Genomic DNA, 18,469 nt, shown 5'->3' on the forward strand with positions numbered 1-18,469 from the left:
TGCACCGTATACGTCACTCGTTGACACTACGTTTTGGTCACTTATCAATCTACAGGAGATTGATCGGGCGACCATCTGCCGATGCGTTTCGTCGGCACCGCTGTCCTCAAAATTGTCACACTACGACAACACGGGGTCACTGGTCGGGCTGTTGGTGTTGCCGGCTTAGTAGAATAGACCGGTGAATGAGCAATGGAATCGGCCGACCGGCCCACCGACCACAGATGCAGTCTTCCTGTCGTCGTCTGCGTCGCGTCAGCCTAGTTCGATTGCGCATTTAGGATTAGGATCCCATCCTCTCTCAACCTTCTCTATCGCCCAATGCCGTCCCCAAGTGATATTCATCTTGCTAAAGATGAAAACATGTCCCAGGTTTTCACTATCAGTTCACGCAGATTGAAGGCTAAGAGCGGCCAAAACACGTTATCCCACCTTTCAGCCGCGACCGGCCGTCAGAACGCCAGAAAGGTTTTTTCTATTGGTAGGCAGCGGCAAACCTGCCCTATCTGCACAAAGACCGCACTCGTACACTCTCCAGACACGCGATGCATTACTTGCCTAAAAACTGTTTAGGAGCGGCTGTGGCCTTGACGTCCACCTCTGCATTGGAGGTGCTCTTTTCCTAATTAACAAAGCGAGACTTGAGGTCAATTACGCCCATGCACAGATTCAAGGTCGTCTTCTAAGACGTTGCCATGAACGTAAATCGATAATTTCTTGTCGCCGGCCAGACTCAACATGGGGACATAATGTGCATATTCGCGACTTCTACCATAAACAAGTAGCACTTTAGCGTCTGAAGTCCTACGTACGGCACAGTGCATTCGTGTCACCTGTTGAAAGGAAAGGCCGAAGCCTGCTACAGTGCCAATTTCGAACTAATATGTGCTCAAGCGTGTATATCCTGTACTGTTGTAGACTGTTCAGCAATCTGGAGGTGTATAAACAGCAATCGTTCTCAAGAAAGCAAGATTTGTGGAGCACTTTAAGTCGAGTACTTGAAAGTTGGCTGTTCCATTCGCATAAAAGAAGGGTTTTGTGTGAGGACACGAGTGAAATTGAGAGCTTCTCTGACCTCCACGAGCGTGCTGATCTCGCAGTATCTGAGACTGGCAAGATAGTCTATGCTTTACAATGGCGTCATAAATGTTTATATTCATACCTCAAAAAGCGCCCTTTTAAGCGGCTTTTAAGAATATGATATTCATGTTTTGTATCGACCTAGAAGGAAGCATAACGACGCTGACGCATTATCGCGATGCATTTTACCCCTGAAAAGGTTTGCGATTCCCACATCGACAGCAGTTCCTTGTATTTGGCCAACATAGCAGCCGGGCAGCCCTGAGATACTTGTATTACATCCCTTCTCGCCTTCCTTTCGCACACTTCGACAATTTTGACGCCTTGCGCAAATCGCCGCCAGGCTTATCACTTCACAATTTGCGACGGCCTCTTCTAGCACCGTCGTTATCTTTCTTCCGGCCGCCAATGGCTGCTTGTCATCTTTGACACACGATCGGAAATGTGCGCTTTATTTCACACTGGCCCACAAGCCGCTCACGCTGTAGTATTCAAAACCTATATTCGGCTTCACGTGTGTTACTACTATTAGGGAAGGTACACCTATGTTTGCAAGTTCGCCCCACCATGCCTTAATTGTCAATGCGGCAAGCTCGGCCTTAGCCATTTGACCGGGCACATGCAGCCTCTCCGTTGCCCAATCAGGCCTTTCCAACGAGTAGGCATTGAACTTCACCGCCCATTTTCCACATTGGAGCCCGAAAATACAGGGTCATTGCAGCGGTATATATATCTCACCCACTACGCCAAAACCTCCGCTCTACCTGCTTCTATGCCACGCGTTGTTGCTGGCTTCATCTTAAACCACTCCACCATACGTCACAGAGCGCCGCAGGAACTGCTGAGCCCCCTTGGTCATGTATTTTCGCAGAAGTGGTTTTGTCCCTCCTGCAGCATGTAACATCATTCATTACACTACTACGGACTTCCAACCGAAGACTAATGGCCTTACCGAAAGATTCACTAGAACAAAAAGCGACATGCCGTAATTGTACGTGCCTTCCGACCATTCCACCTTTGACACATTGCTACCCTTTGTCACGTATGCATACAACACCCTTACGCGAACTACTACGAGATGGTCACCACTTTTCCTATTATATGAATGTAAGCCGTCCTCACCAATGGACACCATATTTAATTACTGGCCGGATTCTTCTGAGGCTACCACGGCATCCGAAGCCTCTAGATACGCCAAGGAGTCTGCAAACTCGCCCGTTCATTCACGACTTACAGGACAGGGCCGACGGAAAAACCGTTTTGACGTCGCCCAAGCCGCCGACAGCTTTCTTCCACAAGTTCGTGTTGGCTCCGTGTGCCCTCTACATCACTTGGCCTCTCCCAGAAGCTGCTGCCTAAATACCTTGGACCTTATTGCTTCCTTGAGCGCACCTGACCGTCAACTATATTGTTGAGCCCATGACGCCTTCGACGAAGGAGGTCTTCGACGAGAGAGGCGTGAGACTGCGTGTGTCCTTCGCTTATAACCCTACTTAGACAGAGACGTATTGCTTCCCCTTTATGTCACCAGGATGGCTTCCTCTTCTGGCGGTGTCAAGATGACCTGGTGCCAGCGCCCCGATACAAGACGCGAGCGCCAGCTGATTGAGCCAGGACTTGGAAGCGGCTACCTTGACCTAGCCCTAGTAAGCACGCTCATTCTACAATAAAGTTCTTTAGAATATATATATATATATATATATATATATATATATATATATATATATATATATATATATATATATATACATATATGTGTGTGTGTGTGTATGTGTGTGTGCGCGTGTGTGTAACGAATCTTATTGTAGATTAAGCTTGCTTATACCCGTGTTACACGGGCATTTTAAAAGGCCGTTCAGTTGAGCGTCAGTTGAACGCCGTAACGGCCGTGGGAACGGAACAGTGGTGGCTGCGCTCACACGGCTATTTCCATGTTTCCAGCGCCGTCACCCTTGCGTACAAGGGCGCAGTGTGTTTCTGCGCTCGCAGTTCACCAAGGTGATCTTGCCACAAATTTGTAAGTAAATGCGTCAGTGACGCTGTCCAGGTAAAGCGTTTTCGCGCCGGAGCGCTCGCCTGCAGCGGAGACACGTTGCTGCTGGAGGCTGCCATCTTGCCTACGTCACGACGTCATCATCATCATCATCATCAGCCTGATTATACCCACTGCAGGGCGAAGGCCTCTCCCATATTTCTCCACTTAACCCGGTTCTGTGCTAGCTGCATCCACTTGACCCCTGCGAACTTCTTAATCTCATCCGCCCACCTAACTTTCTGCCGCCCCCTGCTACGCTTTCCTTCCCTTGGAATCCAGTTTGTTACCCTCAGTGACCATCGGTTATCCTCTCTTCGCACTACATGTCCTGCCCATGTCCATTTCTTCTTCTTAATTTCCACTAGAATGTCGGTAACTTGAGTTATTTCTCTGACCCACTCTGCACGCTTTCTATCTCTTAATGTTACCCCTACCATTTTTCGTTCCATAGCTCTCTGGGTTGTCCTCAACTTAAGTAGAACTCTCTTGGTTAGCCTCCACGTTTCAGCCCCATAGGTGAGTACAGGTAAGATGCAACTGTTGTATACTTTCCTCTTGAGCGATACCGGTAAGCTTCTAGTCATAATCTGCGTTGTGTTGTGTTGTGTCTTATGGCGCATAAGCAACTCAGGCTATCATGCGCCAAGCACAAGGTATATTATGTTTGAGAAGGAATGAAGTGTTAATATATCATAGCTTGTTCAGGAAAGATGTTTCTTCTAAGAAACGAAAAACACATGAAATGTCTACAAATGCATTCTCTCCTAGGAGAAGTGATGGATGGAATGGTATCTGTTCAGTGTAAAATTGAGTGAAATGCTTTTTCCGTAGCTTTTCGAGTTTTTTCCATGAAAATAAAATGTGGTTTATCGTCAGTCCATGTCCACAGTCTTCACATATGGGTTCATCTTCTTTTTTGAGAATGAAACTATGAGTAAGATGCGTGTGTCCTATTCGAAGGCGACATAATATTACCTCCATGAAGCGTTTCTGGTGACTGCATCACTTCCATTCTTCGACAACTGGTTTCACGACGTGTGCTTTGTTGTTTATTTCATTTTTCCATGAGGCTTGCCATTTTTCCCTGAGCTTTTTTTGTATGAATTTCAAAACATCTTTGCGTGGTACATTTACTTTTTCTATTTTTGCTTTTCGGGCAGCTGCTGCACATTCGTCAGCTGTCTCGTTACCTACGATTCCGACATGGCTAGGTACCCAGCAGAATTTTATTTTGTAACCTCGTGTTTCGGCTGATGTTATACAATGTATTATTTTTCCCACTAAAGGTTCTGTTGCATTTTTAGAGTGTAATGCTGTGATTAAGCTGAGGGAGTAAGTGTATATTATACTCTTTTTAATATTGCATTTTATTATTTTTTCCACAGCTATGGATATGGCATAACTTTCTGCAGTGAACACTGATGCACAATTGGGCAACCTAACTGTTTTCTGGCGATTGTTTTCTACGACACCACTACCAACATATGAGGTCGTTTTAGAACCATCGGTATAAAATGTATTGTGGTCTTTGTATTTTTCCTCTAATGTCAGGAATTCTTGTAATATGTGTTCGTGTGGAGTTTGTTGTTTGTCAAACTGTGTTAAAGTAAGGTCGCATACACAGGGAAATTTATACCAAGGGGGTAATGGATCAGGGCATTGTGCAATGTCGGGGAGTGTATCGAGTATTTTTATTTCTTCGCACATCTGTTCAAAGCGGAGGAGGAGGGGTCTGACTGCTTGCGGTTTGTTGTATAACAGGGTTCTGGACGGGCACTTTGTTACTATGGGGTAGCAGAGGTGTGTTGGTAGCGAAATGATCTTAAGAATGTATGAACAAGTTAGCATGGTTCTTCTGTCCTCAAGAGATGGTTCGTTGGTTTCTACATACAGACTTCGCACAGGCGACGTCCTGTATGCCCCGGTCGAAAGACGCAGACCTAGGTTGTGGACTGGGTCTAGTCGTTTTAGGTATGAGGGTCTTGCGGAACCGTAGACTATGCAACCGTAGTCCAAGCTCGAACGTGCAACTGAACGATAAATCTGCAGAAGGCATGTCCTGTCCGATCCCCAGCGTTTACGGGACAGCACTCTAGGTATATTTAAATATTGGGAGGCTTTCTTTTTAAGGGTGTTTATGTGGGGTGGAAAGTAAGCTTTCTGTCGAAAGTAATGCCTAGAAAATTATGTTCGTGTTTTACTGGGAGAGCAATGTCATTGAGGTAAACTGTAGGGTCCACTTGCAAACCTCGTCTAAGTGAGAATAAAACGGCTATTGATTTCTGTGCAGAGAACCTGAAACCATTTCTATCAGCCCATGTCGCTAGTTTATTCACTGTTAATTGAATTTGTCTCTCACACGTTGATACATTAGAGGATGTACATGCTATTTGTAGGTCATCGACATAGACTGAATGCATGATGGTCGTTGGGATTATTTTTACTATGAAGTTCATTTTTACTATAAACAGCGTGGTACTCAAGATGCACCCCTGAGGGACACCATTCTCCTGAGTAAAACGTTTTGACAGAGTAGCACCGAGACGAATTTGGAAAGAACGGTCGGACAAAAACTCTTTCAAGCATTTTAACATTCTGCCGCGGATGCCAAGGTCTCCGAGGTCACGTAGGATTCCATACCTCTACGTCGTGTCATAAGCTTTTTCTAAATCAAAAAATACGGCAAGGCAGTGTTGTCTGCGTATAAATGCTTCTCGTACAGTATTTTCCAAGCGCACAAGATCATCAGTTGTCGAACATCCTTTTCTAAATCCACATTGGCGGGTGTCGAGAAGTTTGCGAGATTCAAGTGTAAACATGAGCCTGATATTTAGAACACTTTCAAACGATTCAGCGATACAACTCGTTAGTGCTATGGGCCTATAACTGCTTGGAGATGTTGGTGGCTTTCCATGTTTCAGTAACGGAACAATAATGGCTTTCTTCCAGGCCTGCGGTATTTCTCCTGACATCCATACCTTGTTGAAAAAATTTAAGAGTGCTTCAACTGAGGATTCAGAAAGATGGGCTAGCATTTGATAGTGTATTTCATCTGGGCCTGGTGCTGTACGTTTGCCGGAAGAGAGAACTGTGTTTATTTCTTGTAGTGTAAGGGGACTGTTGTATGATTCGTGAACGCTGCCAGTAGTAGGTAATTTCTGTCTTTCTGCTTGGCTTTTATACTTTAAAAATGATTCTGAATAATGTGATGAGCTAGATACCATGAAAAAATGTTCACCTAAAATGTCCGCTTGCTCTTGAATGCTTGTCTGGGTATTTGGGTCTGTAAGGAAAGGAATTGTAAACGGGGAGTATTTGCCATTTAATGTATTTACTTGTGCACACATATCCTTGGATGTTTTATGACTGTTTAAGGAAGAGATGTAATGCTGCCATGAAGCTTTTTCAGCAGTACGACGTACATAGCGCGCTTTAGCTCTAGCCTTTTTGAAAATTAGGAGATTTTCTTGTGTGGGGTACCTACGAAATATACTCCACGCCTTATTTTGTTTTTTCTTTGCCTCCCTGCAGTCTTTTGTCCACCACACTTTACAGTTTTGTCTCACAACTCCAGATGATTGAGGGATGGCTTGGCGTGCGGCGGCTAAAATACAAGAGGTAAATCTTTCATTCAACTCGTCGACATTAAAATCTTCGGCAAATAGTTTTTTTAAGTCGGCTTTCTCTTTAAAAAGCTTCCAGTCTGCTAAATGCAGCTTCCAACATCTTGGTTTGGTTTGAATTATAGATGGTGATGATGTTAGACTGATTGTTGTAGGTAGGTGATCACTTCCATGCGAATTATCTAAAACATCCCATTTAAAATCGCTAAATACCGATGATGAGCAGAAAGATAAATCAATAAAACTCATTTTACCGGAGCTCGGGGAGCAGTAGGTGGGTTTTCCGCTGTTAAGTAAGCAGATATTATTGCACAGAATAAAGTCTTCTAAAATTTGGCCCCTCGTGTCAGTTTTTTCACTGCCCCAGAAAGAAGAGTGGGCGTTAAAAACGCCAACTACTACGCATGGATCTGGCAGTTGGCTGAAAAGGTCTTCGATATCATGGAGTGTTATTTTTAAGTGTGGCTCTATATAAATACTGCAAATTGTGATTGTTTTATACGTGATAAGTGTGGCAGCTACTGCTTCCAGCCGAGATTTGAGCCTATGTTCCCGAGCTGCAATATTGTTTTTAACTATGATGGCAACAACACCCGAGAGCCTGCATGCCTGCTCTCGATCGCGGCGGAAGACTTTGTATTTTTTAAGAATATTCACATGTAGAGGACTCAGCTTTGTTTCCTGCAGACATAAGGCCACAGGTGAATATGTTGCTAAAATGTCTTTTATGTCGCTTAAGTTATTAAGCAGTCCCCTGCAATTCCAGTTTATTACAAAAGCCATCTTAATCTATACGAGTAAAATAGAGACTACGTTGTTTTTGGCCCCGTGATTCGGGGCTTGTCCTTTTTTGCACGCTGTAAGGAGTCCCGCCGTCTTTCACATGACGGCACAGGACTACCCTGTGTTGTCTTGTCCATCGCGTCCTCAGACACGCTGGATGACCGCGAACACACCGGAACGCTTGAAGTAGGCCTCCCCGTGTGAGAAGAGGCCTGGGGCCCCGCAGACCTGGAAGGTCGCGAAGCCTGTTTTGGGGGTGGTGGAGCAGCGCCAGCTGCAGCCACCGTGGGCGCGGATGACTCCACACCAGGGTCACTACCCGTGACCTGGGCGGGTGCCGAAGCACGCTGTGACGCTGCGCCCTGTTGTGTCACAACGGAGTAAGTTGGGCTTTGGACCAATGAAAGCCGCTTTCTCGCCTCTCCGAATGTAATGTTGTCAGTGACTTTTAAGATTACAATTTCTTTTTCTTTCTTCCATGTTGGGCAGGATCTTGAGTATGCTGGGTGGTTGCCCTCACAGTTTACGCAAAGGTTTGGTTCAGTTTGGCAGTTGTCAGTGGCATGTTCATTTGAGGCAGATTTTGCGCAGGTGAGTCGGCCTCGGCAGCTCTGGGAGCTGTGGCCATATCTCTGGCAGTTGTAACAGCGACGTGGGTTAGGTATGTACAGTCTGACTTGCAGCTTTGTGTATCCTACTTCAACGGAGTCAGGAAGGGTGCTCAGCGCAAATGTCAAAACGATGTGCTTAGTTTGGATCTCTTTGTTGTCTCGCCTGATCTTGATTCGATAAACGTTGATAACATTTTGGTCCTTGAGTCCTTCGAGCAATTCTTCTTCGGTCAGAAACTTGAGGTCATTATCTGAAATGACCCCACGAACTGTATTGAGTGAGCGGTGTGGTGAGATAGTGACAGGGACGTCACTGAATGATGTAACAGCTGCTAGCTTTTCGCACTGGTGGTTGTACAGCACATCTAAGAGGAGGTCACCATTTGGTAGCTTTTTGACTTTGTAGCCTGGACCTATTGTGTCTGTGAGAGTCTTTGTCACAAGGAACGGTGAGACTTGACGGGCAGTTTTTTCTGCTTGTTCAGAGTGAATGACATAAAAGCGGGGGAAGCTGTTTACATTTTTAGTGAAAAACTTGTTCGTCACATCGGTGCGCCCTCTCTTGGCGGGAGGGCGATCAGTTGCGGAAAAGGAAGAAGCCATAAAATTAATTTTATTGTTCGGTTATGGTACCAGCCACCCACCATGGAGTCCAACAAGGGGACGGGACAGGTGCCTAAAAAAAGCCCTGCCCACGCCAGCTGTATACCTTAACTATAACCTAATATGGCTCAACTCAGGGTAGTCAGCCACACAAGGTTAACCCTCGCCGCCGGGAAGTAAGGAAAAAACCAAGAAAAGAGTAGAGGACAGGAGAGTTGTAGGATAGATGACAGGAAAGTGAAAGATAGAGGGGAGGACAGGAAAAGGCGACTGCCGATTTCCCCCGGGTGGGTCAGCCCGGAGGTGCCGTCTATGGGAAGCGTGGGCCAAAGTGGTGTGTTGCCTCCGCCGAGGGGCCTTAACGGTCCGAACACTCGACATCGGCTCAACCACCAGGATCCCCTTTTCCCCAGACACGACGATGCCACGCACGGCTAAGCGTGGGTACTCGGGGTCCGTGGTGTCGCACAAAACAAACAAATACCTGCTTTAACAGGTGCCCCCTGCGGGGCCATAATCTGCGAGTGCTTGCCAAATGCGCTCCATCCCAATCTTATTCCTCTTGTTATATCCTTTTCATGGTCCGGATCTGCGGTTACTACCTGTCCTAAGTAGACATAATCGCCTACTACTTCCAGTACTTCGCTACCTAATGTAAACTGCTGTTCCTTCCCGAGGCTGTTGAACATTACCTTAGTCTTCTGCATATTGATTTTCAAGCCTACCTTTCTACTTTTCCTGACTAGGTCATCAATCATTATTTGCAGTTCATCTCCCGAGTTGCTTAGCAAGGCAATGTCATCAGCAAATCGCAAATTACTGAGGTATTCTCCATCTACCCTTATCCCTAACTGCTCCCATTCCAAGTCTCTGAATACTTCCTCTAAACAAGCTGTGAATAGTACTGGGGAGATTGTGTATCCTTGCCGAACACCTTTCTTTATGGGAATTTTGTTGCTTTCTTTATGTAGAACTATGGTTGCTGTGCAGCCACTATATATATCTTCCAGCACTTTCACGCACGGCTCGTCTACCCCCTGATTTCGCAATGCCTGCATCACCGCCGAAGTTTCAACTGAGTCAAATGCTTTTTCGTAATCAATGAATGCTATGTATAAGGGCTGGTTATATTCCGAACATTTTTCTATCACCTGATTGATGGTATGGATATGATCGATAGTAGAGTACCGTTTCCGAAACCCTGCTTGATCCTTTGCTTGATTGCAGTCTAAGGTTGTCCTGATTCTATTAGCGATTACCTTAGTAAATACCTTATACGTAACAGACAGTAAGCTGATTGGTCTGTAATTTGTAAGGTCCTTCACGACGAAACGGACGGAAACGGCGGCGGAACGGAGACCGATCACCTCCGTTGGTGTCAATCGCCATTGAATTTCCAACGGCGCTCGCGCTGTCGTGTAACTCCGCCTAACGGCCGTTAAGGCCAACTGCCGCTAACGTTCCCATGTAACAGGCGTATTACTAGGGCTAGATCAAGTCCGCTTGCAAATCCTGGCTCGAACAGTTGGTATACACATATATATATATATATATATATATATATATATATATATATATATATATATATATATATATATATATATATATATATATATATATATATATATATATATATATATATATATATGCTGCGCTGCTCGTGCTCGCTTGTGGAGACTGAGACTGGCTGTGTTCTTGTGTGGTTCGCCGTGAAACTTCGACAGGGCTATTATCCCTGTTAAAGCACAGTAAAAACCCCCTTTCAATATATATATATATATATATATATATATATATATATATATATATATATATATATATATATATATATATATATATATATATATATATATATATATATATATATAACAGTAGGTGACATCACACACTCCAGCCGAGGCAACGCTTCCGCGATGACTGATAGCGCTCTGATAGTGCGCACTCATTGCGATCACGCGCTATAACATTTCCCTCTTCCATAACTAAAAGTCATCATGCTTAAAACGGCCCGAGGGTTTTATTCGCTGCAGCGGTTGCTTTTCCGCTGTAGTGGCTGGCGGGAGTGCAATCTTAGTAGATCATCGGACTTTTAAGTCAAGTCTGCATAGGAGCCGCCAGTCCTGTCTCAGGCATTAGACCCATCGAGTATTGCAGTGGCTCGGCATTTGGTGGTGGTGTTGCGGATACTTCTGGAGTAGTTGCTGTCAATGCATCTGCAAAGGTACATCTTTGAAAGACTGTGTTCGTTGCTCTCGCAGCACGGGACGCGTAGATCGTGCGATGGGATCTACATGCCGCGGCCGGAGGTGGTCGGCATGTAGAAAGGGACGCTTAATACACACTCATCATGTAGATCACAGCACTCACCATCTTACACAATGTGCCTTTTTCCAAAGACATACCCTAATCGCGCTCATGCCCAGTCCCTCGCGTCACATCGCGTGGCTCCTTCTAATATGCCTGCTTATGTTGCATGGAAATGAGTAAGTCTGGCTTGTGTAGCGACATTTTCGGGCAAGGATGTCGTTTCAAGAAACTGCAGTTTTGCAGCCAGTCCCGCGTATTGGAGTATTGCGGTAGGCAATTAGGGCACTATCAAAACTCTTGTAACATGGAAATATAGACACGTAACTTTCAAGCACTTCCTTGAGCAGTGCTTTTTTTCTTGTTTGCACCATGTGTTCTTCTGCACCGTTAGATGCTGCGGAACAAATTCGCTTGATTCCATTCCGAGACAAGAATTCGGTAAACAGCGAGAACGTTAAGGGGGGCCGTTATCACTCAGTAGGACCTCAGGCATGTCATAAGATGCAAAACTGTTGCGTAGTTCCCAACAAATGTGGAGGGGGATGTCAACATCAGCCACACTTTGACCCATTCAAAAAATGAATTCACTACCACTAGAACACATGAGAATGTTTGGATGCGAAATCTACTTGCACTTTTGACCAACCCTTTACTCTATACTGCCAAGGACACATTGGCACGGGCTGAGTGGCTGGTTGAACTACTGGGAAGATTTTGTACCTTGTTACCCGTTGCTCATTGCGAGATCAATGCCAGGCCCCCATACGCAACTGATAACCAGCATCGTCATGCGACTAGTGCCTGGGTGTTCCTCATACAAAAAGTTCCGTACGCGATGCTTCATTTCATCCAAATTGCCACTCTAACACCCCATGTTACGCACCCCTTTTCCGTTGAAAGATCGTCGCGACGCCTAAAATAGGCTCCGAGTTATGTGTACAGTATTGTCCATGCAGTCTAGTTCAAAGCGAACTCGGTCACATGAAAGAAAGTCCTGTTTCGCCTTGTAGCCTTCGGAATATCATCGGAAGTTATTGGAATGTCTTCGAACTCCACGAGACATAACTCTGTAACTTCCTTAGTAGTGACAGGGTGCGGTGATCTCGATAGGGCATTGGCCACTTCAACATATTTTCCCTGGCAGTACCGGTGGAGGTACTGATATGCTTCCATTATTGCTCCTGCCCAAGAATGCCCAGAAGCGGTTGATGGTATGTGTATACCATAAAAATTCTACCATACAGGCAGTGATGAATCCTTGAAGTAGAAATATAAAAGCTAATGATCCGTGCTCACAGTGCTCATAATTGTTGTCAGCCGCTGTAAGCGTTCTGAACGCGAACACAATGGGCCTTTCTTCGCAGTCTGCCATTTCAATAAAGATGACAGCACCCAAGCCATACGCTGAGACGTGACAAACCATTGCTATCTGTTTATGTACATTGCGAAATGTCAGTAAGTGGCTGTTAGCAAGCAGCTGTTCTTTTCTCGGTAAAAGCCCAATGGCATTCCAGCGCTTATTAACATTTTTACCCTTACGTGCCAATATAGCAGTTTGTGACGGTGGAACCATTTTTTAGGACTTTAGAAGTTCAGCCGCCCTAAATTATCCTTCAGTTCTATCCCTGAGGTGGGCTCGGATGCTTTCAAATTGTCCGTCGTCATGACCTCCGTTGCATAAATTCCCTTGGCGATTACAGTGTGGTCCAAGTGCGTCACGCTGGTTTAGAATATGCGGCATTTGGTCGCTTTCAGCGCGATACCACGCACATGCAACCTATTCAAGACAAGTTCGATAGTCTTTTGGAAATCTCCGATGTCAGACCCCACCAAGAATACATCATCATTGCAGCATCTTAGGCATGGGGTGCCCTTAAGCACCACATTCATCATCGGCTGAGTACTGGCTGGGGTACTGGCCATATCTTAGAGGAGGCGCTAAAAACTAGAGCCCCATGTGGGTATTAATGATCCAAAATGGCCGTGACTCGGGTGTGTGAGGCACTTTTTGATACGCGGTAGATAGGTGAAGGACACAAAACACTTTGCCTCCAGTAATTATTGAATACAGGTCATCCGTCTCGGGTTAGGGATGATTGCTTTTCATAACTGGGTTTACGATCATTTTGTAATCTCTATACAACTTGAGACTACAGCCGTGTTTCGAAAAACACTACTAACGGCATTACTTACTCACTGTGCGACCGTTGGCAAACAATGTCCTTTTCCACCATCCTGTTCAGCTAGTCTGTTAGCTGCTGTCAAAGAGCAAATAGAACTGGTCTACCGGGGCAGAAAACTGGGGCACAACCAGCTTTCAGCACTATCTGAACTTCAAAGTTTTGTATGTTGCCTAATTCGCCCCTATGACGCAAGATCTATGACGCAAGGTAAACTGGATATCGTCAAGCGAGAAATGGACAGATTGAACATTGATATCTTGGGTATCAGCGAGCTCAAGTGGACCGGAATGGGAGAATTTAACTCCGGCGACCATTATGTCTTTTATTGTGGGCACGAATACAAGAGAAGGAATGGGGTCGCTCTCATAGTAAACAGAAGAATGGGCAAAGCAGTGCTAGGGTACAACCCCAAAAACGACCGAATGATTTCACTTCGGATCGAAGGTCACCCTTTCAACATAACAGTTATCCAATTCTATGCACCGACCACTACTGCTGAAGAAGCTGACGTTGAGAGATTTTATGCGGACCTACAATGCCTTTTAGTCCGCACCCCATCATCAGACGTCGTTTTTTTCATAGGAGACTGGAATGCTAAGGTAGGGAGTGAAGAAACATCCGGAATTACAGGCAAGTTCGGTCTTGGTGAGCCAAATGAAGCTGGGCAGAGGCTAGTAGAGTTTTGTCAAGAAAACAACCTGACCATAGCGAATACTTATTTTCAACAGCACAAGAGGCGCCTGTACACATGGATTTGACCGGACGGTCTGTACAGGAATCAGATCGATTATATTATTTGCCGGCAGAGATGGAGAAGCGCTATACAAGCAGTAAAAACAAGGCCTGGGGCCGATTGTGGCACCGATCATCAGCTTCTTGTTGCCAAGATTAAGCTTCGATTGAGGAAAGCGTAGAAAACTAGAAGGCCTTTCAGGTATAATCTGGATCAAGTTCCATTAGAATATGCTGCGGAAGTGAGCAATCGATTTCAAGAATTAGATCTAGAAGACAAAGAGCCCGAAGAGATGTGGAGTGATGTTCGCGATATAATACAAGAAGTTGCTACTAAGGTAGTTCCAAAGCAAAAGAAGTGCAAGAAAGCAATCTGGTTATCTGAAGAGGCTTTGCAAATAGCTGAGGAAAGGAGGATGGCAAAAGTTATGGGGGAAAGAGAAAGATACAAGGTTCTCAATGCGGATTTTCAGAAAATAGCAAGGAGAGATAAGAATGCCTTCCTGAAAATACAGTGCCAAGCAGTTGAGGACAACAGCCAATTAAGGAACACAAGAGCTCTCTATAAGACAATCAAAGATATCAAAGGAAGCTTCTGTGCTAAGCTGGGCGTGATAAAGGACAAACAAGGCAAGGACCTCACTGAAGCCGCAGAGATAAAGAAGAGGTGGCAGGAATACACAGAAGAACTGTACAAGAAGGACCCGAATGTGCAAACCCAACATAAGACGGTTGTGATCACTGATCTCGAGCCGGGCATCCTGAAGAGTGAAGTTGAATGGGCCTTAGCCAGCCTTGCTAAGAACAAAGCAGAGCGGAATTGATGGCATTCCAGCTGAGTTGCTTCAAAACCTCAACCATGACGCTGTTAACATTCTGCATACATTATGTCAGAAGATTTGGACAACCCTGCAGTGGCCACAGGATTGGAGGAGGTCAGTTTACATCCCCATTCCAAAGAAAGGCAATGCCAAAGATTGTTCCAACCACCGCACGATCCCGCTTATTTCGCATGCTAGCAAGGTGATGTTGAAAATCCTCCAAGGTAGGCTGCAGCAGTATGTGGATCGAAAGCTTCCGGACGTGCAAGCTGGGTTTCGCAAGGGCAGAGGAACTAGAGACCAAGTTGCCAACCTTCGCTGGATCATGGAAAAAGCAAGAGAGTTCCAGAAACCCATCTACTTCTGCTTTATTGATTATGCGAAAGCGTTTGACTGCGTTGATCACAGCAGATTGTGGCAAGCTCTCCAAGAGATGGGAGTTCCAATTCACCTCATCTGTCTCCTCAGGAACCTGTATGAAGGGCAAGAGGCCACAGTCAGAACTGGGCATGGTGTTACTGATTGGTTTCCGATTGAGAAAGGAGTGAGGCAAGGCTGCATACTGTCGCCCTGCCTATTTAACCTATATGCAGAGTGAATCATGAGGAAAGCCGGTCTGGACGAGTCTTCAGCTGGAGTGAAGATTGCTGGAAAATGTATCAACAACCTTAGATATGTGGATGATACCACTTTAATGGCAGAAAGTGAAGCGGAACTCAAGAGACTTCTGATGCGCTTACAAGAAGAGAGTGAGAAGTTTGGGCTTAAACTGAACATTAAAAAGACAAAGATCATGGCGTCTTGCCCTATCAAGTCCTGGAGCATCAAGGGACAAGAAGTGGAAGCTGTGACAGATTTTCTTTTCTTGGGCTCCAAAATTACCTCGGAAGGAGACTGCAGCCATGAAATTAGGAGACGCCTGCTTCTGGGAAAGAGAGCAATGGTTAGCCTTGACCGCCTAGTAAAGAGCAGAGACAGTCTGCCAACCAAGATCCGCATAACTCGTGCTATGGTCTTTCCAGTTGTGATGTATGGATGCGAGAGTTGGACTGTGAAGAAGGCTGACCGCCGAAGAATTGACGCGTTTGAATTGTGGTGCTGGTGAAGACTATTGAGAGTTCCTTGGACTGCCAGGATATCAAATCAGTCAATATTGTCGACCATAAACCCTGACTGCTCATTGGAGGGTCCAATTCTAAAGTTAAAGCTCAGCTACTTTGGTCATCTGATGAGAAGAGAGGAGTCGCTGGAGAAAGATTTGATGTTGGGAAAGGTTGAGGGTCGCCGGAGAAGGGGTAGGCAGCGAACGCGATGGTTAGATGGCATCCTCGAGGCACTGCAGATGAAGTTATGTGATGTTAGGAAGATAGTGAGAGACCGGAAAGCGTGGCGTGACATGGTCAATAGGGTCATGAAGAGTCGTACACGACTGAACGACTGAACTGAACTGAATTCGTCCCTACATTTCACATTTCTACTTCACAAACATTTTCGGAGCACACGCTTCATCGTAAGTCATTTTTTCGCCATTATCCGGACACTCAAGCTATAGATATTCGAGCCAATTCTACCCCAAGAGCACTGGAAGTTCCTGGCCGTTATCCGGGGTAACTATCAATGGTTAGTTGATTTGTAGGGTTTAAAGTCCCAAAGAGACTCAGGCTATGAGAGATGCCGTAGCAGAGGACTCCGGAAATTTCGACCGCCTGGGGTTCTTTAAAGTTGTGACAATTTGTTTTTTTTTTTTGTAAACCACAATTACCTCACAAGACACTAAAGATACAATATTTATATATTCAGGAAAAGGGACTCGAACACACTCTCGGACATACTTGTAACAGCCGTCCCTGTGTCAGTTTGCATGTGTAAGTCTTTCCTTCAACTTGCACATTCACTTCGTAAACGACTATCTTGAGATTATGAAATGATTACACTTGTTGCTCCTCCTCCTATATGTCCTTCTCTCGAACATTATCAGCAAAGTGATTTTTTACAGGAGGCGGCAGAAGAATGTCCTCAGACGCACATTCCGCATTTGTTTTTCTTCAGGTCTTGGTCCCCTTGCACGTTTTTCGGCCTCCCTGGCGTATTTAAGCGAAGCCTCTTTGTCTCCTGCTTGAATTAGTTTCACGTTCCGTTACTCTAGTTCTCTATAGAGTGCAAGCCTGCAGGCACCTTCAAAAGTAAGGTTCTCGGCGCCGAATACGGTATGCTGAATACCTTCATTGCATATGCCTGCAACTATCCTGTCGCGTTCAACCCCCGCCATTATGCAAGATGTAGAGGTAATAGGGAAAGTGCGATGCAGTGACTACAGGATGGTGAGGTCCCGAATTAGCCTAAATCGGAAGAAGGAATGCAACAGATTAGTAAGAAAGAAACCCATCAACGAAATAACGGTGAGGGGGAGGGCAGAAGAGTTCAGGATCTCGCTACAAAATAGGTTTTCAGCTCTAACTGAGGATGGCGACATTACCCTAGAGGCAATTGGAACAATAATTTTAGAGATACCATTACTGAGTGCGCGGTAGAAGTAGGTGGTAGGATAGTTAGGGAGGATACCGGCAAGCTGTCTGAGGAGACGAAAGATTTGATTAAGAAACGCCACAGTATGAAAGCTTCCAATCCAACAGACCAGATCGAATTGGCCGAGATATCAAAGCTAATGAATAAGCGCAAGGTGGCCGATATAAGGAAATATAACATGGAGAAAATTGAGCATGCTGTAAAGAACGGGGGAAGCCTTAAAGCGGTAAAGAAGAAATTGGGCATAGGCGAAAACCAGATACATGCGATAAGGGACAAAGCGGGCAACGTTATTACTAATATGGAAAAGATAGTCAAAGTAGCCGAGGAGTTCTATACAGATCTCTACAGTAGCCAAAGTAGTCAGGACCATAATGAGATTGGCGGTAGAGAAAAATCGTCAGACGTTCCACCAGTGACGAAGGACGAGGTCAAGAAAGCACTAGAAAATATGAAAAGGGGGAAATCATCTGGAGAGGATCAGATAACTACAGATTTGCTGAAGGACGGGGGGGTATATCGTGCTAGAAAAACTGGCCACCCTGTATACGCAGTGCCTGGTGTCATCGACGGTACCGGAACCATGGTAGAATGCAAACATTATCCTCATTCACAAGAAAGGGGACTCTAAGGACCTTAAAAATTACAGACCAATTAGCTTACTGTCTGTTACGTATAAGGTATTTACTAAGGTAATCGCTAATAGAATCGGGACAACCTTAGACTGCAATCAAGCAAAGGATCAAGCAGGGTTTCGGAAACGGTACTCTACTATTGATTATATCCGTACCATCAATGAGGTGATAGAAAAATGCTCGGAATATAACCAGCCCTTATACATAGCATTCATTGATTACGAAAAAGCATTTGACTCAGTTGAAACCTAGGCGGTGATGCAGGCATTGCGAAATCAGGGGGTAGACGAGCGATACGTGAAAGTGCTGGAAGATATATATATAGTGGCTGCACAGCAACCATAGTTCTGCATAAAGAAAATAACAAAATTTCCATAAAGAAAGGTGTTAGGCAAGGAGACAATCTCCTCAGTACTATTAACAGCTTGTTTAGAGGAAGTATTCAGAGACTTGGAATGGGAGCAGTTAGGGATAAGCGTAGATGGAGAATACCTCAGTAATCTGCGATTTGCTGATGACATTGCCTTGCT

Source organism: Amblyomma maculatum, unplaced genomic scaffold (assembly GCF_055883805.1).
Source record: "Amblyomma maculatum isolate TAMU_Amacu unplaced genomic scaffold, ASM5588380v1 scaffold_36, whole genome shotgun sequence".
NCBI classification, from domain to species: Eukaryota; Metazoa; Arthropoda; class Arachnida; order Ixodida; family Ixodidae; genus Amblyomma; species Amblyomma maculatum.